The sequence below is a fragment of the Salvia splendens genome, chromosome 13 (assembly GCF_004379255.2).
Source record: "Salvia splendens isolate huo1 chromosome 13, SspV2, whole genome shotgun sequence".
NCBI classification, from domain to species: Eukaryota; Viridiplantae; Streptophyta; class Magnoliopsida; order Lamiales; family Lamiaceae; genus Salvia; species Salvia splendens.
In genome coordinates this window covers 16,680,097-16,695,430 of record NC_056044.1, presented here as the reverse complement: position 1 = coordinate 16,695,430, position 15,334 = coordinate 16,680,097, and the positions used below count along the sequence as shown (strand labels likewise).

General features: G+C 33.9%; 2 non-coding genes and 1 pseudogene across 2 annotated transcripts; all 3 read left to right on the top strand.

The window, feature by feature from the left end:
- Positions 1–10,674: 10,674 nt before the first annotated feature.
- LOC121763115 lies at positions 10,675–10,767 on the top strand. Its single transcript, XR_006042362.1, has one exon. It is a non-coding gene; the product is annotated as a small nucleolar RNA snoR27 (small nucleolar RNA).
- A 35-nt stretch (positions 10,768–10,802) lies between these two features.
- Positions 10,803–10,895, top strand: LOC121763109. The gene has a single exon (XR_006042356.1). It is a non-coding gene; the product is annotated as a small nucleolar RNA snoR26 (small nucleolar RNA).
- A 160-nt stretch (positions 10,896–11,055) lies between these two features.
- LOC121763120 lies at positions 11,056–11,155 on the top strand (annotated as a pseudogene).
- Positions 11,156–15,334: the final 4,179 nt, after the last annotated feature.

Sequence of the window (15,334 nt, the reverse complement as noted above, 5' to 3'; positions counted from 1 at the left end):
GGAAGCAGATATGTGGAAAAAAAAAAGAAAAATCGGTGGAAGAAATGTAGAAAGAAAAGCGAAAAAAGAAGAAAAAAATAGAGGAGGAGATATGTGGAAAAAAAGGTAAAAAAAAGAAAAAATTGGTGGAACAGATCTAGAGAAAAAAAAAAAATAGAGCAGAATAAAAAAAGAGACGGGGAGCATCGTGATGGAGTAGTGGGGAGGGGAAGAAGACGATTTGGCGAGGCTTCAACTTAAAGCACTACTTGAAGAGAAATCAAGAGCGGAAAATGAGAATGCAAACTTGCCTAGGGAAAACCAGCTACCTGAATCAGCTAGTGGAGTACCCTCGCTTAACAGATCCGAAATCGCATAAACATAAGGTAAGATCATTCTTTTATTTCCTAACACTGATTTTAATCCACAGTATGCATGGATTTTGACCTTTTTATAACTTCAGCTGTTTATGAAAATACCATTATTCATTTATGTTTTGTTTTCAAGAAAAGTACATATATGGCTTGCTTGAGTGCAGGATTAGTTTTATATTCACAACATTTTTCTGTTAATTGTTTTCTTACAGCAAAGGCCAATCTTAGGTTTAGATATTTATCTTCAAATCATTACTATTCTTGAATAGATGCATTCTGATCTCCTGCTGAGGTGTTAAATTTAGTTTTTTCTCCCTACAGCTTGCTTTCAATGGCGCTTCATGGTTTTATTCTTCACATTTAAACACGAAAATATTTTGTGGAGTACTTTTTAGATGGCGCATTTCGTCCCTTTGAATGTCACACTATTCCTTGAATGCTTCACTTTCAAAGGTAAATTTTATAACAGATAAGACATTAAGTAGAAAGTGAAATGATAAAGAACATTTCTTGGAGATTGCAGTAAGCGGTTGCACAACAACAGTGGATAGGGAATTAGCCCCCCCCCCCCTTTCCAGGTTTTTTGGGAGATCAAGGCCTAGTACTTTTATATAATACATATTCTGGTGGATTTTGCGTCTCCTCTCAACTGATGCCGATAAATTATCTCTATTGAGAATGTAGGAATTCTATTTTATATCTATTCCTAATTATTTTAATCTTAACTTTTAGATGACCAATTTTATTTGATCACTTAAGGAGGGTTTTATAGCTATACGATGATGAATCTTTTATTCATTTTTATCTCATTTTCTTATTCTTTCTCCTATTGTTTGCCAGAGGGGGTTTGTTCAGGCTCACCCTAATGATGGTTGTCTCGAAAATTTCGGTCTTAAACATGGATGGCATGCTTTGATGGTTATGGCTGAAGTAATATCCGCCAAACACATAGAACATGTAGTGTACTGTTTTTCCAGCTAGGTTGAACAAAAATAAGTAAGTTCTTGTGTATGTGTGGGTCAATGAAAATATATCATTTTTAATATCTGTTATGATAGAGCATAGCACGATTGTTTTACATTTGTTCCACCTCAAGCAAATGGCTATCAACTACTGTTGGGGTGGGGGGACCTCAGTAGAAGTTTTTTTTCCTACCTTCTTTTTCCAGTGATTGGTTCTGTTGAGAACCTGATTCCAAACTGATCTTTATTGATTTTAATAGTTTCAATTCTTATGCAAGACTTTCATTGATTTTGGTTTCTTCAATATTATATGTATTTTAGGCACTGTGTACCTATCCATCAGATTTTTATCTTAAGTTACTTAAGTTTCATTAGCAAATATTTAGCCAAATGTAGGTTGTGTTATTGTATTAAAATTGCATGCATATTCGTTCTTTAATAAATTGAAAATGCAAGGTAGAGAATGTATGTGCTAGTAGATAGATGATTCGAAGAAGTTGCTTGTCTAGTTTTATGTATATACACTCAGATTTCTTATGAAGCTCTAACCTTTCTCTCAGCAGGACTTTCGTAATCAGTCAACAATAGGCCAGAAAGTGTAGAAAGAAACATGGAAGGGTTGGTTGGAATAAGGGTTGGAAAAGAAGAAAAAAAATAGAAAAAAGAAGAAAAAAAGAGGAAGCAGATATGTGAAAAAAAAAGAAAAATCGGGTGGAAGAAATGTAGAAAAAAAAGCGAAAAAGAAGCAAAAAAAGAGGAAGGAGATATGTGGAAAAAAAGGTAAAAAGAATGAAAAATTGGTGGAACAGATCTAGAAAAAGAAAAAAATAGAGCAGAATCAAAGAAACGGACGGGGAGCTTTGTGATGGAGTAGTGGGAGGGGAAGACGATGATTTGGCGAGGCTTCAACTTAAAGCACTACTGGAAGAGAAATCAAGAGCGGAAAATGAGAATGCAAACTTGCCTAGGGAAAACCAGCTACCTGAATAAGCTAGAGGAGTACCCTCGCTTAACAGATCCGAAATCGCATAAAAATAAGGTAAGATCATTCTTTAATTTCCTAACACTGATTTTAATCCACGGTATGCATGGATTTTGACCTTTTTATTCTGACTGAATGATACTAATGATTTTTAATCATGGCCTAGGGCCAAAGTATTTTGATTTTTAAGTTGTCTGATGCATTTGTCTTCATGTCAGAGTGTCTGTGCTGAACGCTGCAAAGGAACTAGATGGAGAATGTCTGTTTGCTATCCAATTTTTTCTTATTCATGAAATTAAGAGGTGAAGAAAATAGAAGCAGAACATTTTCTGCCAGCGTGTCAAATTTTGGTTGGTCTCTGACTTGTATTTATTTTTTAAATAGGTCTCAGAACTATTGGAGAGATCAGCAAAGTATATCAATCATCATCAGGAATCTGACCTGGAAAAGTTGCAAAAGATGAGGAAACTCCTCCCCAACAGAGAGCTCTAAAGATAAAAAAGAAAATGGTCCAGACTCGGGAAAAGCACCCAGTATAGTAATGAAGATAACAAGTATAGTTTAGGGTTCCGTCTAAGACTGTCCGTGAAAGGTACCACAAATATTGCTTCCTTCACTTTGGGAAATTATTGCAAATTCAATTTATAGACAGCTAAATAGAGACCCCCTGGTATCTACACAACCCATAGTGCCATTGTTTTGAAGGCTGAAAGTGATACTGACAAGGAAGAATGGATAAATACAGTAAGAAATATCATATCATCAGTTCAAATGGAGGTCAAGTGAAGGGTGAATCTGACCCTCCATTGCGCAAAGTCTTTCCGATTGTTCTCTTGTAAGTTCATTAGTTTCCAAGCACTGCCAAAATTTTCCAACATTTATGTCCTTATAAGTTCATTAACTTTATGGACATAATAAGTCCTTAAAGTTGTACTTATTGCTGTTAAAATTTTCAGCCGCTTGATTTATAAAATCTAAATGTTTGGCTTATTTTAGTTTCTTTCCGTTTATGAATTAGAATTTTGATTGGGGTGCCTCTATGCTCATTTACTCCTTGTGTCCTTTGAAATATTCCAGACGTGAAGCCTCATGAATTTGTGTTTTATAATTGTTTCAGCATAGGTTGTATTTGTATGCTAAACTTTCTCTTTAATATCTTTATTACTCTGACAAGATACTATATGTGATGAAGGTATGGATGCCCAAGTTGCATATGGTTTCCACCATTTACGCAATCAAAAACATTACCTTGCACATAGTCCTATTTCATATAAGCTAAGATCATTCTTTTATTTCCTAACACTGATTTTGATCCGCGGAACGCAGCCTGCATGTATTATAGTTTCCCTTATTCACACACCACGCCTATACATACGGACTTGTAGTAGTCACCATACCATCATCCCTTGATCTTTGTTGTTCCTAGGTCCTCATTATTTTCAGTGATTGGTTCTGTTGAGAACCTGATTCCAAACTTGATCTTTATCGATTTTATTAGTTTTCAATTCTTATGCAAGACTTTCATTGATTTTGGTGTCTTCGATATGATATGTATTTTAGGCATTGTGTAACTATCCATCAGATTTTTATCTTAAGTTACTTAAGTTTTTATTAGCAAATATTTAGCCTAATGTAGGTTTTGTTATTGTATTAAAATTGCATGCATATTCCTTCTTTAATAAATTGAAAATGCAAGGTAGAGAATTGTATGTGCTAGTAGATAGATGATTCGAAGAAGTTGCTTGTCTAGTTTTATGTATACACACTCAGATTTCTTATGAAGCTCTATCCTTTCTCCCAGCAGGACTTTCGTAATCAGTCAACACTAGGGCAGAAAGTCTAGAAAGAAACATGGAAGGGTTGGTTGGAATATGGGTTGGAAAAGAAGAAAAAAAATAGAAAAAGAAGAAAAAAAAGAGGAAGCCGATATGTGGAAAAAAAAAGAAAAATCGGTGGAAGAAATGTAGAAAAGAAAGCGAAAAAGAAGAAAAAAATAGAGGAAGGAGATATGTGGAAAAAAAGGTAAAAAAAATGAAAAATTGGTGGAACAGATCTAGAAAAAGAAAAAAATAGAGCAGAATCAAAAAAGAGACGGGGAGCATCGTGATGGAGTAGTGGGGAGGGGAAGAAGACGATTTGGCGAGGCTTCAACTTAAAGCACTACTAGAAGAGAAATAAGAGCGGAAAATGAGAATGCAAACTTGCCTAGGGAAAACCAGCTACCTGAATTAGCTAGTGGAGTACCCTCGCTTAACAGATCCGAAATCGCATAAAAATAAGGTAAGATCATTCTTTTATTTCCTAACACTGATTTTAATCCACGGTATGCTTGGATTTTGACCTTTTTATTCCGACTGAATGATACTAATGATTGTTAATCATGGCCTAGGGCCAACGTATTTTGATTTTTAAGTTGTCTGATAGCATTTGTCTTCATATCAGAGTGTGTATGCTGAACGCTGCAAAGGAACTAGATGGAGAATGTCAGTTTGCTATCCAATTGTTTCTTATTCATGAAATTAAGAGGTGAAGAAAATAGAAACAAAACATTTTCTGCCAGCGTGTCAAATTTTGTTACGTCTCTGACTTGTATTTATTTTTTAAATAGGATCAAGAACTATTGGAGTGATCAGCAAAGTATATCAATCATCATCAGGAATCTAACCTGGAAAAAGTTGCAAAAGATGAGGAAACTCCTCCCCAAAAGAGAGCTCTAAAGATAAAAAAGAAAATGATCCAGATTCGGGAAAAGCACCCAGTCTAGTATTGAAGATAACAAGTATAGTTTAGGGTTCTGTCTAAGACTGTCCCTGAAAGGTACCACAAATATTGCTTCCTTCACTTTGTGAAATTATTGCAAATTCAATTTATAGACAGCTAAATAGGGCCCCCCGGTATCTACACAGCTTACAATGCCTTTGTTTTGAAGGCTGAAAGTACTACTGACATGACAGAATGGATAAATACACTAAGAAATATCGCCAGCTCAAAAGGAGGTCAAGTGAAGGGTGAATCTGGACCCCCATTGCGCCAAAGTCTTTCCGATGGTTCTCTTGTAAGTTCATTAGCTTCCAACCACTGCCAAATTTAAGGACGTAAGTCCTTAAAGTTGTTCTTATTGTCGTTAAATTTGTCAGCCGCATGATTTATAAAGTCTAAATGTTTGGCTTGTTTTAGTTTCTTTCCGTTTGCGAATTAGGATTTTGGTTAAGGTGCTTCTATGCTCATTTACTTCTTGTGTCCTTAGAAATATTCATTGGTGAAGCCTCATGAATTTGTGTTTTGTAATTATTTCAGCATAGCTTCGTATTTATATGCTAAAATTTCTCTTTAATATGTTTATTACTCACACTCTGACATGATACTATATGTTATGAAGGTATAGATACCCAAATGGTTTTCACCTAAGGTAAGGTCATTCTTCCATTTCGTAACACTGATTTTGATAAATGGGATGCTTGATATTCTAATATAATGATCCAACATCAAGATTAGTAGTCACCACACCAATCCTCCCTCGACCTCTGTTGTTTCAACATCCTCCTGATTTTTCAAAGATTGGTTTTGTTGAGAACCTATTTATTCCAAATATGATCTTTATCGAGTTTAATAGTTTTCAATTCGTATGCAAGACTTTCATTGATTTTGGCGTCTTCGATATGAAATGTATTGTTGAGAACCTATTTATTCCAATTTGATCTTATTTTAGTTTAATAGTTTTCAATTCGTATGCAAGACTTTCATTGATTTTGGCGTCTTCAATATGATATGTATTTTTGGCATTGTGTAACTATCCATTAGATATTTATCCTATGTCTTCGAACTTGGAACGAGCATGAAGAAATTAATAGGTAGATGACATGCATATTCCTTCTTTAATAAGTTGAAAATGCTTGAATTGTATTTGCTAATAGGTAGATGATTCAAAGAAGTTGCTTTTCTAGTTTTATGTATATACACTCAGATTTGTTATGATGCTCTAACCTTTCTCCTTGCAGGACTTTTGTAATCAGGCAACACTAGGGCAGAAAGTGCAGAAAGAAACATGAAAGGGTTGGAATAAGAGCAAAATGGGGAGAAAAGAAGAAAAAACACAAAAAAAAGAAGAAAAAAAATGAGGAAGCAGATATGTGGAAAAAAAGGAAAAAAAGAAAAATCGGTGGAAGAAATGCAGAAAAAAAAGAGAAAAAGAAGAAAAAAAGAGAGGAAGGAGATGTGGAAAAAAGGTAAAAAAAAGAAAAATTGGTGAAACAGATCGAGAAAAAGTAAAATACAGAGAGCAGAATCAAGGAAAGAGTTCGATGAAAATGTGAAGAAAAAAATAGCAAGAATAAGCTGTTGAAGGAAGTGACGGGGAGCTTTGTGATGGAATAGTGGGAGGGGAAGACGATGATTTGGCGAGGCTTCAACATGAAGCACTTCTGGAAGAGAAATCAAGACCGGAAAATGAGAATGCAAACTGGACTAGAGAAAACTAGTTACCAGAATCAGCTAGTGGAGTACCCTTGCTTAAAAGATCCAAAATCGCATGAAAATAAGGCTGCCAAATCTTCTCTCATGGGTTGTCTCGTGAAGCTTCTTCCCAGTATCTACATCCTGAAGTGCCGTTGTTTTGTAGGATGAAAGTGCTACTGACAAGGCAAATTGGATAAATAAACTAACATATATATCATCAGTTCAAAAGGAGATCAAGTGAAGGGTGAATCTGGCCCTCCATTCCGCCAAAGTCTTTCTGATAGTTCTCTTGTAAGTTCATCAACTTCTTAGCATTGCCAAATTTGTCCAACACTTATGTCCTTATTGCCGTGAAATTTGTCAGCTGCTTGGTTTTTAAATTCTTAATGTTTGGCTTGTTTTATGTATATGCATTTAGATTTCTTATAAAGCACTAACCTTTCTCCCTGCAGGACTTTTGTTAAAGTGGAGTATGAAAACTAATGGGTGAAGCTGCGGATGGTTCGTGTTGAATGGATAAACAGGACAAGTCAGTTCCTAGACTTGCCCAATTACTTATACAAGCAATGTCTTTTCATGATTTCATGACATATACTTTCCATGACCTCTGCAGCTTGGGTACACGAAGAAGCAGGAAGAGAGGCATTTTCGTGGTGTCATCACACTGGAGGTACTTTATGGCCGTGTGATGCACATTTCACTGAGCACTCTTGTTTAGTCCTAGAATATGTTTATATGCCACAAGCAGAAATTGTTGCATGTTGTGGAGCTATATGACTCAAACATGTTTCACTGGAATGATGTCCTACACAACTCTTCTTTATTCGAACTTCTGGTACATTATATTTTATCTTGATTTTCATTATTCTTATTTGAGCTCTATATTGATGGCATTATGTTTGAATCTGGATTACCTTACCTATCCAGGGTTCTGGCTTGATTGTGGTTTCTAGCTTTAAAGGCAATTATCTCATGTTGCATATGGTTTCCACCATTTACGCAATGAAAAACCTTACCTTGCTCAAGGTGCCATTTCAAATAAGGTAAGATCATTCTTTTTTTCCTAACACTGATTTTGATCCACGGGATGCATGAATTTTGACCTTCTTATTCTGACTAAATGATACTAACGATTGTTAATCATGGCCTAGGGCCAACGGTATTTTTAAGTTGTCTGATGGCATTTCTCTTCATGTCAGAGTGTGTATTCTGAACGCAGTGATGCGATATTGCTGGTTGTCATACCTGCACCGGTTCCAGAGGTTGCATCAGCCAAAACTATTAGTATTGCATAGGAACTTGGTGGAGAATGTCAGTTTGCTATCCAGTTTTTTCTTATTCATGAAATTAAGAGGTGAAGAAAATAGAAACAGAACTTTTTCTGCCAAAGTGTCATATTTTGTTACGTCTCTGACCTATATTTATTTTTTAAATAGTTACAAGAACTATTGGAGTGATCAGCAAATATCAATCGTCATGAATCTAACCTAGAAAAAGAAAATGAGCTGGATACGGGAAAAGCACCCAATAGAGTATTCAAGATAACAAGTAGAGTTCCATATAAGACTGTCCTGAAAGGTACCACAAATATTGCTTCCTTCTCTTTGTGAAATTATTGCAAATTCAATTGATAGACAGTTAAATAGAGCCCCCCGGTATCTACCCAGCTCATAGTGCCGTTGTTTTGAAGGCTGAAAGTGCCACTGACAAGACAGAATGGATAAATACACTAAGAACTATCGTCAGCTCAAAAAGAGGTCAAGTGAAGGGTGAATCTGACCCTCCATTGCGCCAAAGTCTTTCAGATGGTTCTCTTGTAAGTTCATTGGCTTCCAACCACTGCCAAATTTTTCCAACACTTATGTCCTTATAAGTCCATTAACTCTAAGGACATAATTCCTTAAAGTTGTTCTTATTGCTGTTAAATTTGTCAGCCGCTTGATTTATAAAGTCTAAATGTTTGGCTTGTTTTAGTTTCTTTCCGTTTGCGAATTAGGATTTTGGTTGAGGTGCTTCTATGCTCATTTACTTATTGTGTCCTTAGAAATATTCAGTGGTGAAGCCTCATGAAGTTGTGTTTTATAATTATTTCAGTATAGCTTTGTATTTATATGCTAAAATTTCTCTTTAATATGTTTATTATTGCACTCTGACAAGATACTATATGTGATGATGGTATTATGGATACCCAAGTTGTATATGGTTTCCACCATTTACGCAATGAAAAACCTTACCTTGCTCAAGGTCTCATTTCAAATAACGTAAGATCATTCTTCCATTTCCTAACACTGTTTTGATACATGGGATGCATATTATTCTGATATAATGATCCCACATCAAGATTGGTAGTCACCACATCAATCCTCCCTCGATCTCTGTCGTTCCAACGTCTTCTTGATTTTCAGTGATTGGTTTTGTTGAGAACCTATTTATTCCAAATTTGATCTTTATCGATTTTAATGGTTTTCAACTCTTATGCAAGACTTTCATTGATTTTGGCGTCTTCAATATGATATGTATTTTTGGCATTGTGTAACTATCCATTAGATATTTATCTTATGTCACTTAAGTTTTTATTAGCATATATTTAGGCAAATGTAGGTTGTGTTATTGTATTAAAATGGCATTCGTATTCCTTATTTAATAAGTTGAAAATGCAAGGTAGAGAAATTGTATGTGCTATTAGATAGATGATTCAAAGAAGTTGCGTATCTAGTTTTATGTATATACACTCAGATTTGTTATGATGCTCTAACCTTTCTTCCTGCAGGACTTTTGTTATCAGGCAACACTAGGGAGCTTCCTGCAGGACTTTTGTTATTAGGCAACACTAGGGCAGAAAGTGTAGAAAGAAACATGGAAGGGTTCGAATAAGAGCAAAATGGGGAGAAAAGAAGGAAAAAACAGAAAAAGAAGAAAAAAAGAGGAAGCAGATATGTGGGGAAAAAAAGGAAAAAAAAGAAAAATCGGTGGAACAGATGTAGAAAAAAAGGAAAAGAACAGAAAAAATTGTGGAACAGATCTAGAAAAAGAAAGAGTTCCAAGAAAATGTGAAGAAAAAAATAGTTAGAATAAACTGTTGGAGGAAGAGACGGGGAGCTTCGTGATGGAGTACTGGGAGGGGAAGATGACGATTTGGCGAGTCTTCAACTTGAAGCACTTCTGGAAGAGAAATCAAGACCGGAAAATGAGAATGCAAACTTGACTAGGGAAAACTTGATACCTGAATCCGCTAGTGGAGTACCCTCGCTTAACTGGTCTGAAATCGCATGAAAATAAGGCTCTCAAATCTTCTTTAAGGGTTGGTGTCTCGTGTAGCTTCTTCCCGGTCTTGTTTTGTAGGATGAAAGTGCTACCGACAAGGCAGAATGGATAAAAAACTAAGACATATCATCAGTTCAAAAGGAGGTCAAGTGAAGGGTGAATCTGGCCCTCCATTGCGCCATAATCTTTCCGATGGTTCTATTGTAAGTTCATCAACTTCTTAGCATTGTCGTTATTTCTTTATTGCCGTGAAATTTGACAGCTGCTTGGTTTTTAAATTCTTAATGTTTGGCTCGTTTTATGAATGTACACTCAGATTTCTTATGAAGCACTAACCTTTCGCCCTGTAGGACTTTTGATAAAGAGGAATACGAAAACTAATTGCTGAAGCTGTGGATGGTTCGTGTTGAATGAATAAACAGGACAAGTGAGTTCCTTGACTTGCCCAATTACTTATAGAGGCAATGTCTTTTCATGATTTCATGACATATACTTTCCATGACCTCCGCAGCTTGGGTACACGAAGAAGCAGGAAGTGAGGCATTTTCATGGTGTCATCAATACAGGAATTCATCCACTTATGGAGCTTCTGGTTCGTTATTCCTTTCTGGTCATCGTTTTATTTCTCAATTTTCATAACTAATTTACAATTTTTGAGAAGGATCGATGATGCATTAGTTTAAAACTGCTTTATCTATCTGATATTTCCGATTCGGAATTGAAGATACTCTTCTAGCTCCTGAGATCCATTTTTCGCATATTTACAGATTTGTTCAGTGTTGAAGATAAGCATCCGAGATGAGAAAACATTAATGTCATCCTTGCCCTTTGATTTAGAAATGAAGAAAATCAATGGGGAAATTATACTCCGAGATGCTTATAACTTTGCATTCCTTCCTTCCATACTTTTTATGCTTTCCACTTTGTTAATATATTTGTTTTTATCGTTTTTTACTAAATCCATTGCTTTTCCCTTTAGTTTTCTAAACTTTTATTGATCTTCACAAATTCTTCCTCCTATTTTGATTGATGCCTTATTTTTGGATCAATGATGCTGTATATTACTGCGTTATCTATCTGTAATAAATTAGTTTTTGAAGATCCAATATCTAGAATTAATTTTCTCCCTGATATCCAATAAATCTAATGCTGTATATTACTGCGTCATCACAACAATCCTCCCTCGATCTCTGTCGTTCCAACGTCCTCTTGATTTTCAGTGATTGGTTTTGTTGAGAACCTATTTATTCCAAATTTGATCTTTATCGAGTTTAATAGTTTTCAATTCTTATGCAAGACTTTCATTGATTTTGGCGTCTTCATTGTAATATGTATTTTTGGCATTGTGTAACTAACCATTAGATTTTTATCTTAAGTAATTAAGTTTTCATTTGTAAATATTTAGCCAATTGTAGGTTGTGTTATTGTATTAAAATGGCATGCATATTGCTTCTTTAAAAAGTTCAAAATTTAAGGTAGAGAATTGTATGTGCTAGTAGATAGTTGGTTCAAAGAAATTGCTTATCTAGTTTTATGTAATATACACTCAGATTTCTTATGAAGCTCTATCCTTTCTCCCTGCAGGACTTTTGTAATCAGGCAACACTAGGGCAGAAAGTGTAGAAAGGCACATGGAAAGGTTAGAATAAGAGCGAAGTGGGGAGTAAAGAAGAAAAAACAGAAAGAAAAAAAATTGGTGGAATAGATCTAAAAAAGAAAAAAACAGAGAGCAGAATCAAAGAGAGTTCTAGGAAAATGTGAAGAAAAAAACACCAATCAATCACAACTATTATTTGTATAGCACACAAGGATTTGAGTTAATTCACAATTTTCCATGATTTATTTTTTACAAAGATTATATCTTACTTTCATAATTCTTAATTGTGCATCCCTAATGCAGATGATATACTCAGGATTATCCTGTTGCCAGCAAGGGTGGTTCTGCACACCATGCAGCAGTTATCCAGGTTTAAGGTTGGTTTTGTGTGACATTCTTGTAACTGACCAAACATTACTTCTTGAGTCGTTTGGTACTTAAAACATATTAAGTTGGATAATCTAGATAGGACTGTCCTATGCTGTTTTATAGTAATTATTTTGTCCTAAAAAGTATAGCTCACCGGTATCTACAGCCCATATAAGTTTGTCCTAAAAAGTACCACAAATATGGACAATCAAAACTTCCTACCATTGCCAAAGTCTTTCTGATGGATCTCTTGTATGTTCATGAACTTCCTAGCATTGCTATATCAAAGTTGTTCTAGTTGCTGTGAAATTTGTCAGTTGCTAGATTTTTAAATTCTAAATGTTTGACTCCTTTTTAGTTTCTTTCCATTTGTGTCCTTGGAAATTTTAAAGGAATGGTGTCATGTCTCTTGATTGATCCATTTAAGCAAATTTATAGTTGACAGGTGCAAGTCTTAGGAGGAGTGAAGTTGATATATTCTTCCTATTTTACGAAGAGCATCTCATAATATTATCTCATACATAAGATTGTTTCTATTTGCATCACATGAGGTTAGTTATCTAATTTTTTTTTATTTTAACTTAATGGTTTGGCAGCTCCACCATTGAAATTTATTGATTTGCCCGTAGTAGATTAGAGATATGTTGATGATTCAGTGGCAAGTACCTTCTTAACAAGATTCAATTTCACAGGCACCAGAAGTTGCATCAGCCAAAGCTATTACAATTGTAAAGGAACTAGATGGAGAATACAATTTGCTATCCTATTTTGTCTTATTCATGAAATTAAGAGGGGGGGGGGGGGAAATAGAAACGTTGTCTGATATTATGTGTTTGAGTAACTTATATTTAACTTTTAAATAGGTACAAGAACTGATGGATTTATCAGATCTGCAATAACCTTTTTATTATGTGTTTGAGTAACTTATATTTATTTTTTAAAATAGGTACAAGAACTGTTGGAGTGATCAAATCAGCGCTAACCTTACTCCTTGCAGGATATTTGTTAAAGAAGAGTACAAAACTATTACTAGGAGCCGCAAATGGGTGTCTTGAATGGAAAAACAGAAAAGTGAGTTCCTTGACTTGCACAACTACTTAAAGTAATGTCTTTTCATGATGTCATGACATAAACTTTCCATAACCTATGCATCTTGGGTACATGAAGAAGTAGGAAGAGAGGCATTTTCGTGGGTGGTGGTATCATTACACTGGAGGTACTTTATATTTGTGTGATACACATTTTACTTGGCCCTCTAGTTTAGTACTAAAATATGTTTATATGCTACACACGAGCTTCTAAAGATGTTAGAAACCGGGGGATTTTAAATAATATATTACGAAGACTAGGAAGTCATATGGAGGACGTGTTAGTACCTACTAATCAGAATGGTAGTATTTCATTGCTGCATGTTGTGGAGTTGTATGACTTGAACTTGTTTCAATGTTTTTGTCTTAATGGTCCATAACATCTGTAGGTTAATAAAAGTTTTCATATGATTTTATATAGCCGCGGAAGTTACATCTCGATTAACCAATCCTGTCATTTTGTTGTTGCAACACTCAGGAATGTCACTTTGAAGAAGCTACAAAAAATGAGGAAACTCCTCCTCAAAAGAAATGGTTCCACGACTTTTCGTAGGTAATCTTTTCCCAGTTTGTTGATTCTGACATATTTTTAAGTATTCAATATACTCCCTCCGTCCCACATCAAGTGATCAACTTTCCATTTTGGGTTGTCCCATCTCAAGTGATTGATTTCCTTTTTTAGCTAAAACCAAAACTTCAACCATCTCTTACTTTATTCTCTCTCTCTTACTTTATTCTCTCTTTCTTATTTTATTCTCTCTTTATCTCTCTTACTTTTTCCTCTCTCATACTTTACTCTCTCCACTTTAACTCAATACATATCATTTTCTTAATTCCCGTGCCGAAAAGAAATCCATCACATGAGATGGGACGGAGGGAGTATTTAATTATTTTGTATTTAACAATAATTATTTAATTTTATTTATAAATTTAAAATTATGTATTATAGTACTTAATAATAAAAATAATAACTATAATTATAATATTTATAGCTTATAATAATTATTATTATAATAGTAAAAAATTTGTTATTATTATTTATAATTGTTTTCTTACGCTAATAATTTATAATATTTTTCATAATTAAAATATAATTTGAATTATGGGTAATATAGTAATAAGTAACAATTATTATATTACTATTTATTTATAAATTATTAACTAATCAAGAATATCTTTATTAAATTTTGAATTTATGAGTTATATCTAATATACTATCAATAAATAATATTAATTAAGTTTATTATCATTCATTTATTATAATTATTATTATGTTACAAACTAATAAATTATTATTTTTCAATATAATAATCATTGATTATATAATAATTATCATTATCATTATTTTATTAATAAGAATTAATTATTATTATTATGTCAATTAGTGTATTTTGTTATTATTTCAATTACCTAATTAATTTTAATTGATTAATATACATTGAAAATCTTAACAATTTTATTCATGTGTACTGTGTGTATAGGGTGTGTATAGTGTGCGTGTAATGTATGTATTTTGTGTATACTTTGTGTTTTATTGTGTATACTTTGTTTATTTTGTGTATTGTGCGTGTGTTTTTTTGTGTATATTGTTGGTATTTTATGTTTTTTTGTGTATTTTGCGTTGTGTGTATATGTGCAGTGCTTTTTTTTAAAAATTAACTCCTATATAAGGGAGAAAATTACAAATAAAATCTTATACTATAGATATGAGGAAATTACAACTGATGTCAAGAGGGCTCGAACTCATCACCTCATGCAATAATGTCTAAGCTCCTTGCCGCTAGGACAAAGGCTTTGTACGTATATATGTATATGTGCAATGCTTTTAAGTATAGTGTGTGTCCAACGAGTATATTTTATGTATGTGTTTATAGCGCGTGTTATGTATATTTTCTTTGTACATATATTCTGTATATAGTGTGTGTTTATATTTTGTATATAACGCGTATTGTATTATTTGTGTATAGTGTGTGTTTTGTGTGTATTGTGTATTTTGTGTATAGTGTGTGAAGAGTGTATATTGTGGGTACAATGCTTGAATATTGTGTTTAATGTGTGTATATAATGTCTTTATAGTGTGTGTTATGCTATTTTCTGTACGTGTCTATTTTGTGTAGTGTGAGTGTAGAGTACTATGTGTATTTTGTGTTTAGTGTGTGTGGATAGTGCTTGTATTTTGTTTATAATGTCTCATAATGTGTGTTATGATAGTATTTTCTATACGTACAAATTTTGTGTATAATGTGAGTAGTGTGTGTATTTTG